The following is a 22,024-nucleotide window of genomic DNA, read 5'->3' as shown; positions in this document are numbered from 1 at the left end:
ATGTTTCATAAAGGGCTAATCGTAGCATACCTTTAAAAGCATTCACAGTAGGAAGTGCCTGTAGACAAAGTTTCACTTGCAGCGTATTCCATAAAAAGGGAGCATAGTGGGAGAATGCAGCTTTACCAAGCTCTGACTGCATCAAAGGAACATTTAACAGCATCCCATTTGCTGCTCGTCTGGTATTAAAAAAGCAAGTATAAAAGGACAGAAGTCTGGAGATATATAAGGGCAGCTTACCTAGCAATGACTTAAGGATAAAAATCAACATGTGTGATTGTCTTCTTTGGTACAGAGAGGACCATCCTAATGACTGATACAAAGTGCAGTGGTGGGTGCGAGAGCCTGCACCTGTTACAAAACGTATGGCAGTATGGTACGCAGAATCCAGCTTTTTAAGCAGGGAGGAAGGAGCATGCATATAGATTACATCGCCATAGTCTAATACAGGCAGAAAGGAACTCTGCACAATTCTCTTCCTGGCTTCAGACGGGAAACATTTCTTTAACCGGAAGAAAAAGCCCAGTTTAGGTCTAAGTTTTCTCAGTAGGTTCCCAATATGAACATCAAAGGCCATCTTTTCATCAATCCATATGCCCAGATATTTATAGGATGCTACTTTGTCAAGGCATGTCCCTTCCAGTGTCAGAATCGGGGGGACAGCTGTATTAGCTCGAGAGCGAGAGAAGGTCATGTACTTGGTCTTTTTTGCATTAAGGACCAGTCTTAGCCTTAGCAAGGAGTGTTGTAGTGTATTAAAAGCATCCTGTAGAAGCTCTATGGCCTGAGTTAAAGAGGAAGCCACTGTGTAAACAACTGTATCATCGGCGTATAAATGAAAACGTGCTGGGTTTATCCCATTTCCTAGTTCATTTATAAAGATGGAAAATAAGACAGGGGCCAAAATAGAACCTTGTGGAACACCTTTGTTTACAGTAAGAGCAGCTGAGGTATAATCTTCTACTGAAACACACTGAGTTCTTTCAGATAGATAGTTTTTAAACCAGCTCAAAGCCATTTTACCAAGACCTATGCAGCCAAGCCTTTGCAGTAGCAATGCATGATCCACAGAATCAAAAGCTTTAGACAGATCAACAAACAATGCTGCACAGTGTTTTTTCTTGTCCAGTGCTTCAATTATGTCATTTGAGACTAGCATAGTTGCTGAAGTAGTACTATGGCCTGATCTGAAGCCTGACTGAGACTCGTTAAGAATATTATGGTCAGTTAGAAACTTTTTCAGTTGTTCGTTTACAAGAGATTCAAAGACTTTGGCCATTACAGACAGTCTGGAAATAGGGCGATAATTATTTAGGTCAGAGGGGTCTCCGCCCTTTAACAAGGGGAGAACCATGGCCGACTTCCATGAGCTAGGTAATTCACCAGCACAAAGACTGAGATTCAAAATAGAGGTTATGGGTTCTGCAATCAGACCTGCAGCAACTTTGAAGAAGAACGGCTCTATCTTGTCTGGGCCTGAAGATTTCTTTACATCTAGGCTCATTAAAGCTTTGTGAACCTGAGAAGTCAAGATGGGGGCAAAGGTGAACAGTTGATCAGGGTCAAGTGGCGGAGGACCTGGCTCTCCTTCTGCAGCGATCATCCCTGAGTTGCTAGAATCAAAGATTGAGCCAGCAGAAATAAAATGATTATTAAAGCTGTCTGCAATATCCATTTTGCCCTTGATTTCACTCTGATTTACCCTTAAGAGATCAGGAAGGCTGTTTGGAGTGATAGAACCTGAGGAGGATTTAACAAGTTTCCAAAACTTTGCAGGGTTATTCAAATTGTCATGAATTGCATTAAGATGTCTTTTTTATTTGGGCCTCACAGGGTTAAAAGTACCCTGTGAGACCCACGGTTGCAAAATTACAAAATCACTTTTAGCCATTTAAAAAAATAATGTTTATTTAAAAAATGTTAAAGGGGAACTATTTTACTATTTCTTTCACTATTTGGGCACTTTTACACAATTCCTGTGAGTCTATGGAACACCTAGGTTTTTTTCAAAAAAAATGCATTGTTTTGTATTTCTAATCAAGTACTAAAAACCGCATTTTTCTACCTCAAGATCTTAAGCCGTTTTGAGGCTGGGCTCCAACCACTGTGTGGCCTGGTGCCAACTGCCACATCAACTGCCACATTATTATGCAGCTGAGAAATCTCTGACATCACAGATATGCCCATTTTCAGATGACTCAGTTCAGTGAGGGTGAATATTGTGAGAGGAGAATTGGAAGAATTCGCCAATATGAGAATTAGAGACATATATCCTATTAATATAAGTCCACATAGCTAAGAAACAATGGTAAACACTGAAAAAAGCCATTTATAAGATAGTTCCCCTTTAAGCACATGTATAGTCAATTGGTCCTGTTGTTCAGCCTCACAATGCTATTTGATAGTAAATGTGTTTATATGTCCCACCCTCTGGCCTCTGAAGTTGCTAATTTCTTTTTAATTTGGGCCTCACAGGGTTAACCTCTTAAGCCCGAGATATACAGTAAAAGTGTATATTTTCAGCATTATGTTTGTTTACCAATTATTTTAACTGTTATTAGTGAAATATAAGATTATAGAAATCTCAGGGCATTGAGTCGGAAACCGGCGCATATTGACAGGAGGAAGTGGCACAGCCAAAAGTGAGTGTAGTCTTTTGAAGGAAGAGACTCAGGGCTTTCAAATTTCGAAAAACTACCCTACCCAGCTCACGCCAGCCCCTGTCAATCATCTGACTTCTGGATTTACTTTTTAATTTCTCTTATTTTTTGGGATTATCTCCCACAAACCTGAACGTTATTGCCATAAAACAGAACGCAGTTAGTTTCTCTACCTTTCTGTGAACGTCTTGCAAAAAACGGTGTTGCAATATGATGAAAAATGGTGGAGAAATTTACATTATAAAAAAGATGGCAGAATTCAGTACTGTATCTACAAAACCTTCTGTTTAATCATCTTCCCTTTATTCATTTGCTTAGATTTTTCAGGTCTGGTCAATTTTAGCATGGTGTTATTTACAGTCAAAGATAATTTTTTTTTTAAATAGAATTGATATTCTCCTTTGGTTCATTACAATTTACTCAAGCCTAGTAACAGACACACTATTTCTGACACTGATCCATATATGTCCCTAGATTCAGATACCAAGAACATGCAAATGGACCATTTAAAAAAAATTGTAAATGTTTATTCTACGTCCTTATGGAATGAGTGACATAAAAAAAAAAAAAAAAAAAAAAAAAATTATTTATTTTTTTTTATTTAAATTTTTTTGTATGGATGGAAGAGCCGCACATTGACGGGCAAAGAGCCGCATGCGGCTCGCGAGCCGCGGGTTGGCCACCCCTGCTCTAGGTGAACATCTGGTGCCGTTCGTCGGGGGGAGGTACTGTAAGGCTCTGGGTTCTCTGGCTGCTGTCTGAGAACCGCTCACCATTCTGACACCTGTCACTTGTCTCCCCTGTCACTAATTGTCTGGGTTCCCTGATTGGCTGTCACTGTGGTGTGTGTGGTATGCTTGGTATGTGGACCTATTTAACCCCTGTCTTCCTGTGTTCTAGTCGTCGGTTCTTCACTATACCTCCAGCGCGGTACACGGCGGTACCTCTGGACTGGACATTCCTGTTGCTGTTCTTCTCAGTTATATTTCTCGCTGTATGTTCTACTAGACGCTCTGCGTCAGTGTGTGTATACTCGATATTGCTCTAGGTGTATTGTTCCTATATTAAAAGGGACCACTGTTTACGAGCAATCTCTCTCTGCCTCTGCTTATTCCTCCACAACTGGGACCTTATCTGCTCACACGTAACACAGGACATTCTTGCTGTGAGGCAGCAGTGCTAACCACTGTGCTACCATGCCGCCTAAACAATAGGGATTTTCACAAGGGTGAATAAGTGACTTTCAAGAGCATATTTTCAACCCTGGCAGTATGAAAGGTAGGCTGAGATCTAACAAAACATACACATTGCACATTAAATGTATTAAAGACAGAGACTATCTCTGGTAATGGTGAGAAGTAAAATATTGACATTTGTATCTTTTATTAGTGGTTAAGTTTGGCAAATTGAATATCACCAAGTGGTATTTTAGGTCATTCCTTATCTATTCAGAAATATGAGGAAACATTAGAAAAGCATTTTCTTATAAGAGAACAAATGGAAAATTATTTTGGTTTAAATCCCTGATACAGATGATATTTCTGTGAAACATAAGGTCAGGTCCAATACTGTACCTGTCCTGCTCATCACGCTTCAGTTGAGAAGCTCAGTCAACCATCCTGTCCCTGTGTTTTGTTGAGCTTCGTACCAAGAGAAACATACTGAGAGTGTTTTTCCACACCTTGGTGAAACCGATGATCGGGTAAGGGTTAGGTTGGGGTTAATATAAGGGTTAGGTTAGGCTTAAGGTAAGGATTAAATTAGGGTTATAGTTAGGGTGGGGTCTCCTCTGAGATTACAGGTAGGGTTATGATAAAGGTTGGGTTAGATGGGATGTGAGGTCTCCTCTGAGGTTAAAATACGGGTTAGGTTAGGGTTAAGGTAAGGGTTAGGTTATGCTTAAGGTAAGGGTTAGGTTAGCGTATGACACAAGGGCTCCCCTCAGGTTAAGGTAAGGGTTGGTTTAGGGTTAAGGGTTAGGGTAGGGTTATGGTAAGGGTTAGGTTAGAATGGGATGTGAGGTCTTCTCTCAGGTTAAGGTAAGGGTTAGGTTAGTTTAACTAAGAGATTTGCTGGGAGGGAGGGGGGCTAACTTTTTTGCATAGATCACTATATTTATCAATTTATAATCCACGTTTATACCCATTTCACATTTGCATTTCCTGGTTGAAATGGACGTTAAATGTCTTGTTAAATACTTAACCTACAAACGTAGGACTGTTCTGGCAGCACAATATTGATGTAATTAAAAGATTGTCTGGTGGGAAATGTTTTAATGCATAGCTCAATTAACCCCAAACTTTTTTTGTGCTGCAAATCTTTTTAAATGCCGGTTGAATTTAAATGCTGAGTAACAGAATGTTCAGAACTGCAAGAACACACCCTGCTGTCGCCTGAATCATGTTCCTTCTGGGTTTACTGACAGCCAGGAATGTCCCCTCTGGGTGTATGAATGCCAGGAATGTCCCAGACGGAGAACTACAATGTTAGGATACTTAAAAGATTACAACATTTCACACAGGTACAAGATGACCATGTAGTCACACAATCGGACTTTCGGAAGCAGCAAGTGTCTTTGCAAAATCGTGCGGAGGGGGGGGGGGTATTCCACCAATGGCAGAATCATACTCACAACATCATGTAGGTCACACTAAGCCAGCTATGACCATGCATTCTTTGTCTTTGGTTGTATAAATGTTGAACATTTCTTTTGTGAAGACATCAGATAAGAACCCCCCCCCCCCTCAAGCACAACAGCATTCGTCCACAGGCTATCTTGGCTCACGGACATGTGGCCATCATTATAATAGGCAGCAAAAACATTCTATAATAAGGTCACAGTGTTTCCCCTGAAAAACCCACCAGGTGGTTGAAATCAACAGCAGGAGGAGGAATCATCCATCTGCACTCAGATCTCGGTGAAGAATGTTCTCTCTGCAGCACGACAGCACTGCGTTACAAGTTGTCTTAGCTTCCAGCACCATGTGGCCATCGTTATCACTGGCAGCTCAAAATAACTATAGCAAGAAAGCTGCACATTTAAAACCTTGACCAGGTGGACAATAAAAAAAAATTCCCCAGCCATTCTTTGTCCGTCCAGCTTTGTTCTAGGGTTGCGTTTGTTTGGTTCTTTGTGCGAACATTGTGGAGCAGTGTATGCACATCCAGAACCTCAACCGGGCTGTTGATATAAATGGTTGAACAATGAAACATTTTTACATCTCCAAATATTTTTCATTGCCCAGTAAAACCAATGTCTAAGGAGCATGTTATGGAGTTCTAGATTCTTCCGCACATTCTTTGTTTGCATGAATGTTTTGAAGCATTGGAGAAAGGATGGCGCCATCTATAGGAGGGACGTCAGAGTCGTGGAACTCCCTAGATACTTCTGTCACCCGCTCTGGGAAAATAAGGAGACCTCTGGCTATAGGGGATGAATGGATTGATTGATTGATTGATTGATTGATTGATTGATTGATTGATTGATTGATTGATTGATTGATTGATTGATTGATTGAACACTTTATTAACAGATTGCAGAATGGGTACAATACAGTACGGCTCAATACACACAATTGTTAAGGGGTTGCAGACCAGAGAAAGACTTTCGTCTTGTTTACATTAGGGTCCCCCATTTTCAATTCATAATGACATTTATGACATACGCAACATACAGATATATATCATGACATTTAGGAAGTACACGATATGCAAATATACAGTACTGTTGGAATGCAGTAAAGTATAATATAGTATATTATTTGATTGAGGACATCACCTCCCATTCATTTTGAATGACGTGTGTTGAGTTCTCAGTGAGGACATCACCTTCCATTAATTTTGCCGCCTGTCTTCCCTCTTCCTATATCCAGCCTCTTTGGGGAGGTGACCAAGCTGGCATCTTGGTGCTCCGCCAACAACCTGCTCAAAAGACAGAGGAGATGAGAATAGACTTCCAGAGGAGGCAGCCTGCTCACTCCCCCCTGGGAATGAATGGCTCAGTTGTGGAACTGGTAGTAATTTCAGTTCCTGGGGGCCACCATGTCAAACTCCCTCAAATGGGACGACAGCATCACCTCGATAACGACAGAGAAGCCCAACACAGTAGGTACTATTTGGAGACGACTTCGGCCGAACATCTCCCCTCCTGTCCTGGTTCAGTTCTATAGGCACTTAAGCTGAACATCTCCCCTCCTGTCCTGGTTCAGTTCTATAGGCACTTAAGCTGAACATCTCCCCTCCTGTCCTGGTTCAGTTCTATAGGAACTTAAGCTGAACATCTCCCCTCCTGTCCTGGTTCAGTTCTATAGAGCCATCATTGAAAGCATCCTCAACAGCTCCATGACTGTCTGGTTCCCCTCAGCCTCCTCTTGCTCTAGACCAGGCTGCAGCGAGGGATCCACTTATCTGAGGAGAGTATTGGCCACTGTCTATACCTATCAAGTTTCAACTTCAAGTTTGTTTATTAAAGGAACTGTCAAGGAACTTTGTTTATTAAAGGAACTGTACCTGCTAAGAGCCAACAGCTAGTAAGATCACCTCAGACCCGACACACCCCGGTCACCACCTCTTCAAAAACCTCTCCTCTGACATGTGATGGAAGGCCATATGCACCAGAACCTCTCCTCTGGCAGGCAGGTGATGAAAGGCCATACTCACCAGAATGGAAGGTTCTATGTTCATGTTGTCCTGTCAGAATGTGGATGGTTCTATGTTCTTGCATGTTGTCCTGTTAGAACATGGATGGTTCTATGTTTCTGTTAGAATCTGGATGGTTCTATGTTCATGTTGTCCTGTTAGAATGTGGATAGTTCTATGTCCATGTTGTCCTTTCAGAACGGGATGGTTCTATGTTCATGTTGTCCTGTCAGAACGGGATGGTTCTATGTTCATGTTGTCCTGTCAGAACGTGGATGGTTCTATGTTCTTGCATGTTGTCCTGTTAGAACGTGGATGGTTCTATGTTCATATTGTCCTGTTAGAACGTGGATGGTTCTATGTTTCAGTTAGAATGTGGATAGTTCTGTATCGTTAGTGGCTTAGCTTGGCATCGCTACTGCACTATCTCGCGTACGTGCACGCGTACTGAATAAACCACAAATGTACCTCTAATACCAGTATTAGTCTGACCACACCCCTCATCAGCTTACCTTCATAAGCAGGTGTGTGGTCACCTGCTCTCCTTCTCGCTTTCACCACAAGGAAGAGGTGCCTCGGTAGATCCCCACACTTGACACCATGATGGAAGAAATTGGATTAGGAACAGCTTGGGAAACAAGGATACGTTGACATCATATCTTTATTTTCTCTCTCACTATTTTCGAGAAAATACGGCGATATTGTCTTCGTACTGGAGTGTCTAGAAGATGATGATCATTCTAAAAACCCTCCACCGGTTTTCGTATTGGGAGCACGCCGCTGCATGCTTCTCAACTGCAGTTCCTTGCTGTGTTTGTTGGGGTGAAACCTGTCAGGCCACAGCTGAACTGTCGGACATGCCGCTGTTGTGAGGAGCGGTGCGTTCCAGGTTGGGTGAGTAGTGTTTGCTGGCGGGCTCCACTTGTCTGTTAGTGCTATGGGGGCTACTTGACAAAGTTTATGGAAACCGGCCCCAGGCTAGGGTCCTTTGTTTAGCCGTCTAGGCGACAGAAGGCCTTGGTCTGGCGACCATTATAGTTTTAACTAGTGGGCCGCGACCATTGACACTGGTGATCCCTGTGTGTTCTGGACGAGTGGATTCTCTCTGTCACCGTGTTAAGACCCCATCTTTCATATCCAAATGAGAGTATTCCTTCACGAGGGGATATGTGCATGTAATGTGCGATAGCGGCAGATTCATGTTCAAAGTCAGCTATACAGGCCAGTTGGTACTGTGCTGATTCCGCCGGACGTGGTAATGTCACCGTTGTGAAGCGGTGTTGACGTCTTGTTTTCTCTTTTCTCTTAAAAAGTGAGGAGGGTTCAGAACGGCGGCCTGTCTGGGTGAGTGTTATGTCATTGTTTACATGTTCATAGCTTACGGTTAGCCGGTCAGTGGCCTGGCGCGGGGTAGCTTAGCTTCTCGCGCGCCGCCGGGAGCTCGCTTCTGATCGCGTGCGTCGTTAGATCGGCGTCTCGCGAGCGGAAGCAATAGCACCCGAACGGTTGGAGCAGCCGTTAGCTTGATGCTATTCTGTTGAACGTGCTTTGATTTTAACATGTTTTACACTCTTGACCACGACGTCGTCCTTGACAGGGGATGTTCGTCGACCCTGCCTGAGCCTAGACGGGGATTGCGTCAACAAAGAGGACTGTAGCGACTGGTGGAGCGGCGACGCTGCCCGGATCGAACAACACAGGACGGCTGTGTTCTACGGTGTCTTGTGACTGCACTTCGCTGATCTGCGTTCCGGGTAGGTACGGGGTTGGCCAGACCTCATAACACGTCTTCTGGTTTTACTTTGCTAAATGTATTGTGAATAACGGTGTTTTTTCCCAAAACGTGTGTTGTTGCAATGCATTTGGGATACGTTGCGGGTTGTGTGTGAGCTGTTTTTGTCACTGGCAGTTAGCTTCTCCGTGCAGATCGTGATGTATTGATCTGGTTGTTGTGTGAGAAACATCATGGTGTTTATGTGTACCGTGTACTCACTACTAAGGCAACTAACCTATGAAGCTATGCTTGGTGACAAGTGAGTAAAAGAATGTTCTTTCTCAGACTGTAATGACAATGAACAGTGAGTTCACACATTAACAGGTTTTCCTGTTTTAACTGGCCGTATTGAGGGTAAAATAGGAGGATTGTGTTTTTCCCCCCCGGTTCCCTGGGGACTTTATCACCTCCTATCAGACATGTTGTGCATTAATTGTGTCTTTTGTGTGGTAGGGATACGATGTAACTCTTAGCTTGATTGCTGAGGTTGTGCTAAATCTGCTGGAGAAACTTATTTCCTAAAGGGAAATTGGTTTGGTTGCTGTCATGTGTGCTTAGCAAGGCCTGTGGTCGATACTAATCAAGAATGATGTATTCTCTCATTGTGAAAAAAACGGCGTTCCTCTGTTGAGTGTTTTTGCCATTTTTTGTAGGTGATGATGGGTTGTGTGTGTCATGTGACCTACAACTGGGTTGTACTGGCCACAGAAGCACATGTGTATGTTGGACCGGGGTTCTTAGAGCCCTCTCTATTCTGTGTTTTTCCTTAGTAAAAATCAGATAGCAGGTTAGCTCGTGCGCTGTGTGGAGCTGTGAAACGCTTCATAGAGCTGACTATGACTGTGTCATATTCTCTTTTTGTCGTTACGTCGTATCATGGGTGTGGGGTCGTAAAGGGGTGAACTGGTAACCTTTCCTCTCCCCATTGTTCTGTCGGTCAGGGGTACACCCCCTGTCCTTCAAGGTTCCCGTCACGTGGCGGTTCGGCACGTTACGGGGGGGGGGGGGGGGGGGGGGGGGGAGGAGGGAGTTCCTGGTCCCACGGCCTGGTATATTGGGCGTGTGCACCGCAGGAATTCCCCCGCCATGGAGTACGTCACCGTGCGCGTCTCTGTTGGTAGGACTTCCGTGTGCTGTTCAGGTCCATGTGATGGATCTGTTTTCAGGGGGGGTGGTCAGGGCTCCTCCTCACCAAGCGCCTACTCAGGCCTTCTGTGAGTTCGGACTCCTTCTTCCATGTGAGGAAGCCTCCATCAGAGTACAGAGCCTTCCTCCTCAGATTGTCAAAGTGAGTGGACCCTCTAGAAGGGTCCTTTTCTATTGTATGTATATTCGATTCAATTCGTTTATTGAGTGTGTATGGGTTCGGTGCCTCTTCCCCGGAGGCCCTAAAACCAGTTTTTTACATGGCTCAAGGTGCAATATATTCTTTTCAATCTGTACAGCTCGCGTGGGAAGTCTCTCTGGGGATCCCCGTCTCTTTCCTATGGGAGGGTGGTGGGATGTAAAAATGTGAACATTTTTTACCCCGGCTGTGTAGACTGGGATACATACTGTTGATGCTTCCTTCTTTCTATTCCAGAAGTGTTGGAGTTAGGGAGTGTCACACCCCTCTTGTCGTTCCCCTGGGCGCCTTGGGGATTCAATGACAGGTCTAAATAGCCTGTTCATTGATGGGGGTGTGTCCCGACGCACGTATAGTGCTAGCTCGCTGTAAACAGGCGATTGACTGGCACGCCTTGGTTGCTTGTGGTTGAAACAGCGTTTTTATAAAGCAACTGAGATGGGGGTTTTTCCTCTTCCGGCGACCACATCCCATGACCTGGGTGGGTTGTCGACGGATTCTCGTTCATGTCTGGGGGATGATGACGGGATGGATCTGAACATATGTAGTGGGGTCTCACGCCCTTGGGGTGGGCCACCAGGCGCGGTTCGTCCGAACGTCTGGGTGGCGCCTTCTTTTCATGTTAAGATCAACACGCATATCTGCCCTTCTCCTGGAGTAGGCATGTCGGCGTGGTTAGGGCACGGGACTGGTTCTGGTCACGCTGGTCCAGATCAGTTGAACCCGTTGTCCGCCGGGGATGCAGATCTGCTGTTCTGGTACCCTGAGGTACCATGGCTTACAGCCATGCCATTCTGTATGCGCTCGATCTCGTCGGATCTCGGCCGCTACACAGGTTGGTCCTGGTTAGTACTTGGTTGGGAGACCGCCGGGGAATACCAGGTACGGTGTGCTTAGGGGCTGGTTCTCCATTATTTTTCGCTCCTCTCTCACGCATGGCGAAGAGGGGCCTGTGGGGGTGGTTTTTTGACCTCCTCTGGTGACCCTGTGCTTCCCGTACCGCCAGGCCCGGTCCGAAGTGATGTTTGCGACCCGTAGGCCTGGGTTAACCCTTTTTGGAAACTGAAACACTTGTACTGCGGTATAGCCGGTGTATACCCGCAGGTGTGTTTTGGAGTTTTTTCTTGAGGGGTTATAGGAACAACCACCGCATTGGGTAACACCGAGGTGGTTGATTCCCTGGTGTGTTGGAGCAGTGTCAACTCCCGGGTTCACCGTTTGAGGGTGCCCCTGCACGTTCATGACGTCTGCCAATCGTGTCAGCCTTCTCTGCCTCGACCCCTCTGGGTGGGGGTTGTTAAATGGAGGCTTGGTCATGCAACACCGCCAGCTTACGCTCCTTCCGCCGGGGCGGCTGTGTTCAGCTGTCCCCTCTGGCGCCTGTCTCGTCCGCAGTCTCCAGGCTAGGGTTAACGGCCTGTTGCCTGGTTTTTCCCCGGTGCGCTGCCTGCTTCCGTTGGTTAACCTTTTTTGTGTGCTTACGGCCATGCTGACTGCCTATTCTGCAGGGTCAGTGTGCCAGGCGGTGTACTATTGGGGGGACGGGGCCCGCTCGGCTTACGGCCATACCGACCTGAACACGCCCGATCTCGTCCGATCTCGGAAGCTGGGCAGGTTCTGGCCTGGTTGGTTCCGCCTGGGAATACCAGGTGCAGTAACTGAGGGGCCTTTGTCCGACTACGCTGGCGATGTGGGGGGCGGGGCACTACGTGCCCACCTGGTGGGGTCTTGATGCTGGCATCATGGACTTCTCCGGGCCCCCATTCTAGGGGGTCCAGTCCTTTTGGTGGGTCTGGGTCTTCCTTCGTGCTCCGCTGCTACGGCCTTGCCACGGGGTTGGGTTTGCCCTTGACCCCGTGATTCTGGGGGCAGTAACGAGGTTGTTCCTCCGTTCGTTCCCGGGTGGCATGCGGGTTGTGCGTGTGTGTAGTCGTGGGGTCAAGCCACGGTCTGCTCACCCTGTGCGTTGAGTTGCTTGAGTGCCTCTTCGCACGGTCGGGTCCGTCGCCCTCCCGTGACGTCCCTAATAGGGGGGCTACCCTCCATTAGGGGGGGTCGGGGGGGCTCGGCCCTCCCTGTTCTGATGGTTTTGGGGGGCTGTCAGCGGGGTGTATTTGTCAGCCAAGTGGCTCCGCTTGGCCTCCCTTGTGCAGTAGCGATGCCAAGCTAAGCCACTAACGATACAGAACGTTAGGTTATGACTATAACCAAGTTCTGTTAGTTAGGGGCGATGCTTGGCATCGGACGGCCGCTGCAGCCCTTGTCCTCACCTTGTGGTGAAAGCTTGGGAAGGAGGAGAGCAGGTGACCACACACCTGCTTATGAAGGTAAGCTGATGAGGGGTGTGGTCAGACTAATACTGGTATTAGAGGTACATTTGTGGTTTATTCAGTACGCGTGCACGTACGCGAGATAGTGCAGTAGCGATGCCAAGCATCGCCCCTAACTAACAGAACTTGGTTATAGTCATAACCTAACGTTCTATGTTCATGTTGTCCTGTTAGAATGTGGATAGTTCTATGTCCATGTTATCCTTTCAGAACGGGATGGTTCTATGTTCATGTTACGCCGAGACCCTGACACTGGTAACGTTGAACCGTCGGACTACATGCCAAATGGATCAGTTACCCTCCCCACTCCTCCAGACCATAGCACCAGACATCCTCCCATTCCTAACTGCAACCATCAACTCCTCCCTCAACTCGGGGGTGGTCCCCACCTCCCTAAAACAAGCCAGAGTCACACCGCTCATAAAAAAAACCAACCATGAACCCCACTGTCATAGGCAACTATCGTCCTGTCTCTCTTCTCTCCTTCCTTTCTAAAACACTTGAACGTGCTGTATCAAACCAACTCACTGATTATCTCTTACAGAATGACCTCCTAGACCCTAATCAGTCAGGCTTCAGGACTGGTCACTCCACAGAAACGGCCCTCATTGCGGTCACAGAGGCACTTCACTTAGCAAAAGCGAAAGGCCTCTCCTCTGTCCTGATTATCCTAGACCTATCTGACACAGTCAACCATCAGATCCTCCTCACGTCCCTCGCAGGAATGGGAGTGGCTGGCTCTGTGCAGACATGGCTGACATCATACCTCAATGACCGCTCCTACCAAGTGTCATGGAGAGGGACCCTGTCGGCCAACCGCCCCCTGCAGACGGGTGTCCCCCAGGGCTCGGTCCTTCGACCCCTTCTCTTCTCCCTCTACACTAATTCTCTGGGTAACATTATCACGTCTCATGCCTTCTCGTATCATTGCTATGCCGATGATACTCAACTCTTCCTCTCCTTCCCTCCCTCAGATACCCACGTCTCTGTCTGACATCTCCGCCTGGATGACGACCAACCACCTCAAACTGAACCTAAGCAAAACAGAATTGCTTCACCTGCCGGCCAAATCCTCCCCCCTGACCGACCTTTCCATCACAGTCGAGAATGCAACTGTGACCGCGTCCCGACCGCCAAGAACCTTGGTGTTGTCCTTGACGACCAGTTGAACTTCTCCGCTCACATCGCAGCAACAACCAGAACCTGCAGATTCCTCCTGAGCAATGTTAGAAGGATCCGCCCCTTCCTGACAAAAGAAGCCACCCAACTTCTTGTCCAATCAACAGTCATCTCCCGCCTCGACTACTGCAACGCACTGCTTGCTGGCCTTCCAACCACTGCCACCAAGCCTCTTCAACTCATTCAGAACGCAGCGGTCCGCCTGATCTCAAACATACCGAAGTCAGCCCATGTCACCCCACTCCTCAGGGACCTGCACTGGCCCCCCATTGCCGCACGAATCCGCTTCAAGGCCCTCGACCTGGCATATCGTGCGGCGAAGAGAACGGCTCCAACTACACACCCTCAAGACCCCTACGCTCTGCATCTTCTGGCCGCCTCAGACCTACTCCTATCCGAGCTCCGGGAGGGTCATCAAAGAGAAGTCGCCTATTCTCGGTCCTTGCCCCACAATGGTGGAACAAACTTCCCACCACAGTTAGTACAGCCGAAACCCGTCCAATCTTTCGCCATCAACTAAAGACGCACTTCTTCAAACATTATCTGAAAAAATATACATAATAATAATTATCTAACCCTAACTAACCTTACTGTCATGCACTTGTCCTAATATACTAACCTACACTGTAGCACTCAACACTTTGATGAACATTGTTACTCAGCTGATAGAGTTGTACCCAGCGGTGCGTTCCTGATATCAACTGTGGTTGCACGCACGCTAATGGCGCCACGTGCACACGCGCTCCCGGCGCGTGCGCATAAATGTCCCCTTGCTTGAGCACAGACTACAGACAGTGCCTAATTGCCTCTACGAATGGAATGTAACACATATCATTCACAAGTTAGGTGTGAATGTATCTGAGAACGTATTTAACACACCTGACGACCGGCGCTATTGATATGCAAAGTAGCCCAGGTGGGTACTTATAGCGAGTTGGCGAGTGCAGCGCATTCCTGTGTGCGTGCATGCGCTTCTGCTCAAATCTTTGCTCAAATCTTACCCTGCACGGAGTGCAACCCCGTCCCATGACCAACGCATGCCTGGTTGTACCCTTCCTGCTGTCTTGTTGTACAAAACTTTGGATAAAAGCGTCAGCTAAATGACAAAATGTAAATGTAATGTTGTCCTGTTGAACGTTGATGGTTCTATGTTCATGTTGTCCTGTTAGAACGTGGATGGTTCTATGTTTATGTTAGAACGTGGATAGTTATATGTTCTTGTTAGAACGTGGATGGTTCTATGTTCCTGTTAGAACGTGGATGGTTCTATGTTTCTGTTAGAACATGGATAGTTCTATGTTCCTGTTAGAACGTGGATGGTTCTATGTTCTTGCACTGATAACCAAGTTATATTCCGGTGTATCCCTACTTTGGCAAATAAAGTGATTCTGAAAATGTTCTGAATCTTTGGATACAATTCTTTGTAAATAGAAAAGCATGGAACTTCAATAAAACAGCCAAAATACTAAAATAATACTAAATACTCAAATAAAACCAAAATAATACAAAATAATAATCTAATACTAAATATTAAAATAAAACCAAAATACAAAAATAATACTAGAATAAAACCAAAATACTAAAATAATACTAAATACTAAAATACCAGTGGAAATGCGGGTATTCTGGAACTCTATATATACTATAGCTTTGACCAGACATCATCATTAGAATTGTAACTTCTTCAAATCCTGATTCCATTGATTCGATCAGACAACGCAAAGGGTGCAACTCGGTAAGATTTCCAATCGCTCTGGAATGAGGACCGTGCGGACTCAACTATGAGCAACGGACGTATATCTCAAACCCCGCCCTCTTCTCCTGATCCTCCAATCACAACTGTTGCTCTCCCCCGGACCGAGGGAGCAAGGACGTGGAGCGGGCAGGTGATTTAACGGTCCTGCGCCGCTCTGTGTGTTGTGTCTGTGAAGACCTTTTGTTCTCCGGCCATCTGGGCTCCTAGTGTGTCACGACCTTGAGGCTCCGGAACAGACTCTGTCTGGATTTACACAAACACAAAGGATCTGGTTTCTCTTTGTGTCACAAATCTGGTCTTGGCACGGCCGTCCGAAAAGGGACAAACCAAAGGGAATTATGATTTATTTATTGGAATCCCTTCAGAGAACCAGGAGAAGATCACTCACAGTTACGTCTGAGGGAGTTACATGGAACGTGAATGTGTGGGGTGTTCACGTGCATTCTCGAAGGGTTCGGATTGTAAGAACATAAGTATGATTTACTCCGATGTTCAATCAAATGTCATCAATGTAAATAATCTATTTTTATAATAATACAAAATACTGGAAACACAATCAAATATGTACTTCCTGTCTTGTGTCAAGAGCTCCATTTTCAATTTGTATTATTGTTATTATTATATAATAACTACCCGTTTAAAAACCTGGTGTTTCCGCGGCTGTGTGAATGAAGCCTGACCGTTAGTGTCTCTTTCCATGCAGCAGCAGCAGCTGAGGTCAGTGTTGCTGAGCTCTGCTGCTCCTCTCTCCTTCATTCCCCCCAGTCCTGGGGGCGCGTCCCAGAGCCTGCTCTCCAAACAGAGCCGCTTCCAAGCTGCTCCCGCCAACACTGCAGCTTGCACCACTCCTTTGTGTGTGGGGGATGGGGAGCGAGCGCCTGGGTTGAGAGAGAGATTGGCTCCCGCCCGGCAGGCGAAGGGGGGTGGGGTGGGGTGGGGTGGGGTGGGGTGGGGTGGGGTGGGGTGGGGTGGGGTGGGGTGGGGTGGGGTGGGGTGGGGTGGGGTGGGGTGGGGTGGGGTGGTTGTGGTGTGGCTGGGGGCGAGAGGGGGGGGGGGTTGTGGGGTGGTTGCGGAAAGGTTGGGGGGTGGTTTGGGGTTTGTGTGCTCTGCTCCTTGAGTCGTCGGAAGGGGCAAGTGGAGCTTGTTTTAAAGGGAGAGTCTTGCTTGGGGTTTTTCCACTGCAGTGATGTGTGAGAGACCACTGTCTTCAAAAGGGACGAGGCAGACAGGTGGAGGACAACATGGCGCCTTAAGTCTGTGATGTCATTGGACGCCGTTTTCAATGCGCCTGAGCCTTTTCCCCCCCTGTAACTTCATTAGCTAAGGTAGCAACGGTAACCACTGGCAACTTATGTAACGTTAGCTAAGGTAGCAACGGTAACCACAGGTATCGCTCGCCCTGTACACTTTAGATTCTTTATGTACACCGCCACGCCTTGCGTTTGAGCGCAAGAAAAATGTGTCTAATCTGATCACAGCCTTAATGGGTAGGCCTACATGAACTGAAAATCTGCTGGTTTAATCTAGAATTCACCCTATAGGCCCCGCCCACATCTGCGGTTTGTCTGTTTAATGGTGGACTTTCATGAAGCTGCTTGTGACATCACTTGGGTTTATTTTCTCCAAGAGCCTTTGTTCTTCCGGTCAGAGGCAGCCGGCTAGAATGTGGATGTGTGCCTTCAAGCCGTTACCATCCGAGCTACGTAGCGTTAGCGTGGCTTAGCTAGTGTGACGTCCTCTGCTAGTGTGACGTCCTCTGCTAGTGTAACGTCCTCTGCTAGTGTGACGTCCTCTGCTAGTGTAACGTCCTCTGCTAGTGTGACGTCCTCTGCTAGTGTAACACCCTCTGCTAGTGTAACACCCTCTGCTAGTGTAACGTCCTCTGCTAGTGTGACGTCCTCTGCTAGTGTAACGTCCTCTGCTAGTGTAACGTCCTCTGCTAGTGTAACGTCCTCTGCTAGTGTGACGTCCTCTGCTAGTGTAACACCCTCTGCTAGTGTAACACCCTCTGCTAGTGTAACGTCCTCTGCTAGTGTGACGTCCTCTGCTAGTGTGACGTCCTCTGCTAGTGTGACGTCCTCTGCTAGTGTAACGTCCTCTGCTTGGCAATGCTGTGGACTCTTTATGAAAGTCCACCATTGTGGTAAGCTGAATTTGGTGACAAGGCTGCTAGCTAACATGGACGAACGGTAGTGATAAGTAGTAGTGGGAATCAATGGGAATAAATAATGCATCTCAAGCACAAAACTGTTTAGCTAACGTTAGCTCATTGTCCTTACAACGGAGATATGTGTAAAGAACTAGAACATCAAAGGGCTTTATGATGTTTTTTTATTCAAGGCTAATCCCGTTCTAGATACAGTGTCATTGGCTCGTAGGAAGTTGAAAGACAAAATGGGCGAGCTGGCAGTGTCCTTGTTGCCTAGGAACATACGGTGACACTCTGGCAAAGGTCCAGAGGGACGTTAGTCCAATCTGAGCTGGATCAGTGTGAGGGATCTGCTTCTCAGCATGTTGGGTGTGCCATTATCTCTTTGTTAACCCTTTCACTACCACACTACCAAAGGGTTAAGCCTTTCACTGCGAGAATACAGAAGGTTAACCCTTTCACTGCCACACGACAAAGGGTTAACCCTTTCACAACCACACTACAGAAGGTTAACCCTTTCACTACCACACTACAGACGGTTAGTGTGGTAGTGAACGGGTTAAAACCTATTTTATCTACAAACTCATAGTTATCTAAACAGGGAAAGACCAATTTTCATTGTTTAGATTAATTAGATAATAATAATAATAATTTGTATAGCACCATTCATACAAGAATTGCATCCCAAATTGCTTCACATCAGTAAAAACAGACATAAAATGCAGACATAAAATGCAGTAAAAATAGACATAAAATGAGCAGACAGAATTATAGACAGAATAAAAGCAGTGCAATAAAATAGCTCTCATTTTCAATACAATAATCAACACCGTGTGGATGTAATGAGTCTAAGTGGCAGAATGTATTAAAAGGCTAAGGTGAAGAGATACATTTTTTGCTTACTTTTGAGAATATTTAATGAGCAACCTCCCTAATGTCCATATAGGTGAGGTGTTCCATATAGCTTTGGTGCGTAATTAGCAATGGCTGCATCCCTGATTTTCTTTTGGCTGTTGCTGGGAACCTTAAATAAACCAGTAGTAGATGATCGTAATGTTCTTGGGGGCACACAGTTGACAAGAGAATTGGCAATGTAGCTTGGTCCTATATAATTCCAGCCAATGTGGTCCTAATCAGTGCCAATTCATAGCATGATGTGTCATGTCAACCAATCTGACACAGTGCTTCAGCTCTGTGGCCACGGCCATCATTTTAAGATCATCACCAGTTATTTGATTACAACCACCGCCACCAGTGTTTGCAGATCAAGATGTCTGCAATCGAATACTATTAATATCTCAATACAATTCACCTTGTGAATATCTCAATCCATTTTACCTTATTAGTATCTCAATCATATTCACCTCATTAATATCTAAATCCTATTCACCGTATTAATATCTAAATCCTATTCACCTTATTCATATCTCGATCCATTTGACCTTATTAATATCTCAATCCCTTTCACTTTATTAATATCTGACCCCGCCCACTTAACTCTGAGACTCTCTCACGCTGGTGTGTTTTCATTTTCAGCAGCTGAACTGCGTAGCAAAGATAACAAGCAGCTTTGTCTCCAATTCATATGTTAGTTTGTGAGTATTTCCAGATGGAATATATACTAGACATTTGTTGGATTTGCTTCTTCCATTCATATAGATTCATTGGATTTCTTTAAAGTCGGCATTAGCCACGTTAGCAACACTGTGTAGTCACAACCAGTTATTGCCATACATTTATTACCGTGATAAATGGGCATATTAAGCCGGCGCAGCCAGGCAGTGCGGCACTCTGGCTCAGTGGTGAGCTCACTCACATTGTGCTGTGTGTTATGCAAGAACGACAGGAACATGGTGCCATCATTTGTGAATCAAATAGTTTTATTTTGCAAGTAGGAAATACTGAAAGCTATACTGAATGAAACCTGTGTTTTTGACCAGAACTGTGTGAACTGCCATTGCCCCCCAGGTTGTGCAAGGCCCTACTGAGAACATTGCCAGTGACTGTGATTGTGTTAATCCAGCACAACTGGAACTATGTAGTTGGATTAATGGGGGAGGGGCTCCAGCCCCTGTGGGTTGGGCCTGCCCTTCTCCCCTCCCTCTATTGACCCTTAGAGCATTACTATAGGATAATAATGACATCATGGGCCGAAACCAGGAAGGAGATATGCAGTGACAGACTGGTTCCGATAAGGAAGTAGATTAGATTAGATTAGATTCACTTTATTGTCATTACACAGTATAAGACAGTGCAACGAGATTGGGTACGTCCAACCAGGATGTGACAATCAACAGTCAGTTGCAATATAAGACACATATAAATAAAACTGTACAGTAAAGTGCAATGGTTAGCACAATGTGCAATGGTGAGAATAAAAAAGAATAATTAAAATAATCATTCAAATAAAGTCTACATAAGCTATACACAGGTGAGGTGCAGTGGGCTAAGTAGAGTTTTGATTCAGAAGTCTGACAGCTGAGGGGAAGAAACTATTCGTGGTCCTGTTGGTTCTGCCTGGGAGGCTGCGGTAGTGCCCCAGAGCGAGTGCCCCAGAGCGAGTACCCCGCAGGCGGGTGAACAGTCCATGGTTGGGGTGAGAAGCGTCTCTGATGATGTTCCGTGCTCTCCGTGAGCACCGTATCAAGCCATACGGACGCCTCTTCTCTGAGTTACCTCTACTACAACCCCCCCCCGCCCCATGATAGGTAGCATTCTTTTCTGCTCACATGTTGGTGTTGGCGCCACTCAGGGTGCTTTCTCATTCACCATTCGGGGTCGAATCAGAGCCGGATCGCATCAGAAAAGGGTGTGTCTGTCCTAGTGAGAACGCTCCCCCCGTCCCCGGGGACGCTGAACCTGGACCGCTGAAATAGGTGGTTCCGGGTGCGCGCCAGTGGGAGCGGGGGAGGCTTTTGTATCAACTTGCTGACACACACAACGTCGTTACTTGCTTGAATTTTGGGCAGATAAAAACACACAGCAACAACTGGACAATACCCACAAAAACGATATTTATGGGCAATTTGCGAGTTCAGACCTCAACCAAAACAAGCATGTGGAGCCTCACAGCTCAGTGGATGAAAACATGAAGCCACGTTACAAAGCACAACACTTCCCTGGCTCGCATTAGGCCTGGCAATTTTGTTTGCCATTGCTATGTCTATACATTGGTTTCTTGTTCGAATGCATTTATTTCTATTAGACCAGTGGTGCCCAACCAGTCGGCTGTGGTCGACCAGTAGATCAATGACATGCAATATAATTGCCACGAGCGATGGGCTAATGTTAGCTGCTGAACAGCTGCTGAACAGGCTAAGCTAACTAGCGTTAGCTTAGCGTTAACCCTGGGAAACGCTCAAAGCGGAATCCACAACATCAGTTCCATCAACTGACATGCAATATAATTGCCGCGAGTGATGGGCTAATGTTAGCTGCTAACTAGTAGATAGGTCTAGTAGACTAGATAGACTAGTAATAGGCTAAGCTAACTAGCGTTAGCATAAGCTAACTAGCGTTAGCTTAGCATTAACCCTGGAGCGGACTGCACGACACCAGTTCCATTTGTGAGAAAAGGGGGGTGGGTTATATTGACAATGCTTGACAACAGAGGTTCAAATATAACTTCATATTTATTGGTTATTTGTTTCTTTTATATCAGCATCCAGTCTCCACCGCCGTGTTAACACTCTTCCTGTGTTTACATTTTCGAGCATGACATCATCGCCTACGGCAAGCTTACACGCTCAAAACGCAAACCGTAAACAAAACCCAGAGCACACCAAGACTGAGTGTGTACGCAAACTAGAGGGGGGAGAGGGAGGGGGGAAGTTCGCACCCAAGGACAGAACGAGGACGGAACGGACCGGAACGGACCGGAACGGACCCGAATGGTGAGTGAGAAAGCACCGTCATTCCCTTGACAGGTTGACCTACATCCCTCGCTACACCTGGAGAAGAGTGGTTCAGGATGCAGATGTACCTGGTGGCTCTTGCACATATTCAGTCCTCTGTTATCGTGGCAGCTAGTTATTTTTGTGGGCTAGCTGTGGCTATTATGCCTTCAGACAATTGCCCCCCCTCCTTTCCGCCCATTAGTTGTCTCCCCCATTGTCTGTACCTTTCCTCCCCATAACCATTGTTGTTTTTAAGCAAGGTAAGCGTAAAAAGTCATGCCTTCCCATGTGTGTATT

The sequence above is a fragment of the Notolepis coatsorum genome (assembly GCF_963971535.1).
Source record: "Notolepis coatsorum genome assembly, chromosome: 6".
Taxonomy (NCBI): Eukaryota; Metazoa; Chordata; class Actinopteri; order Aulopiformes; family Paralepididae; genus Notolepis; species Notolepis coatsorum.
Note: the sequence above shows the minus strand (reverse complement) of the source record.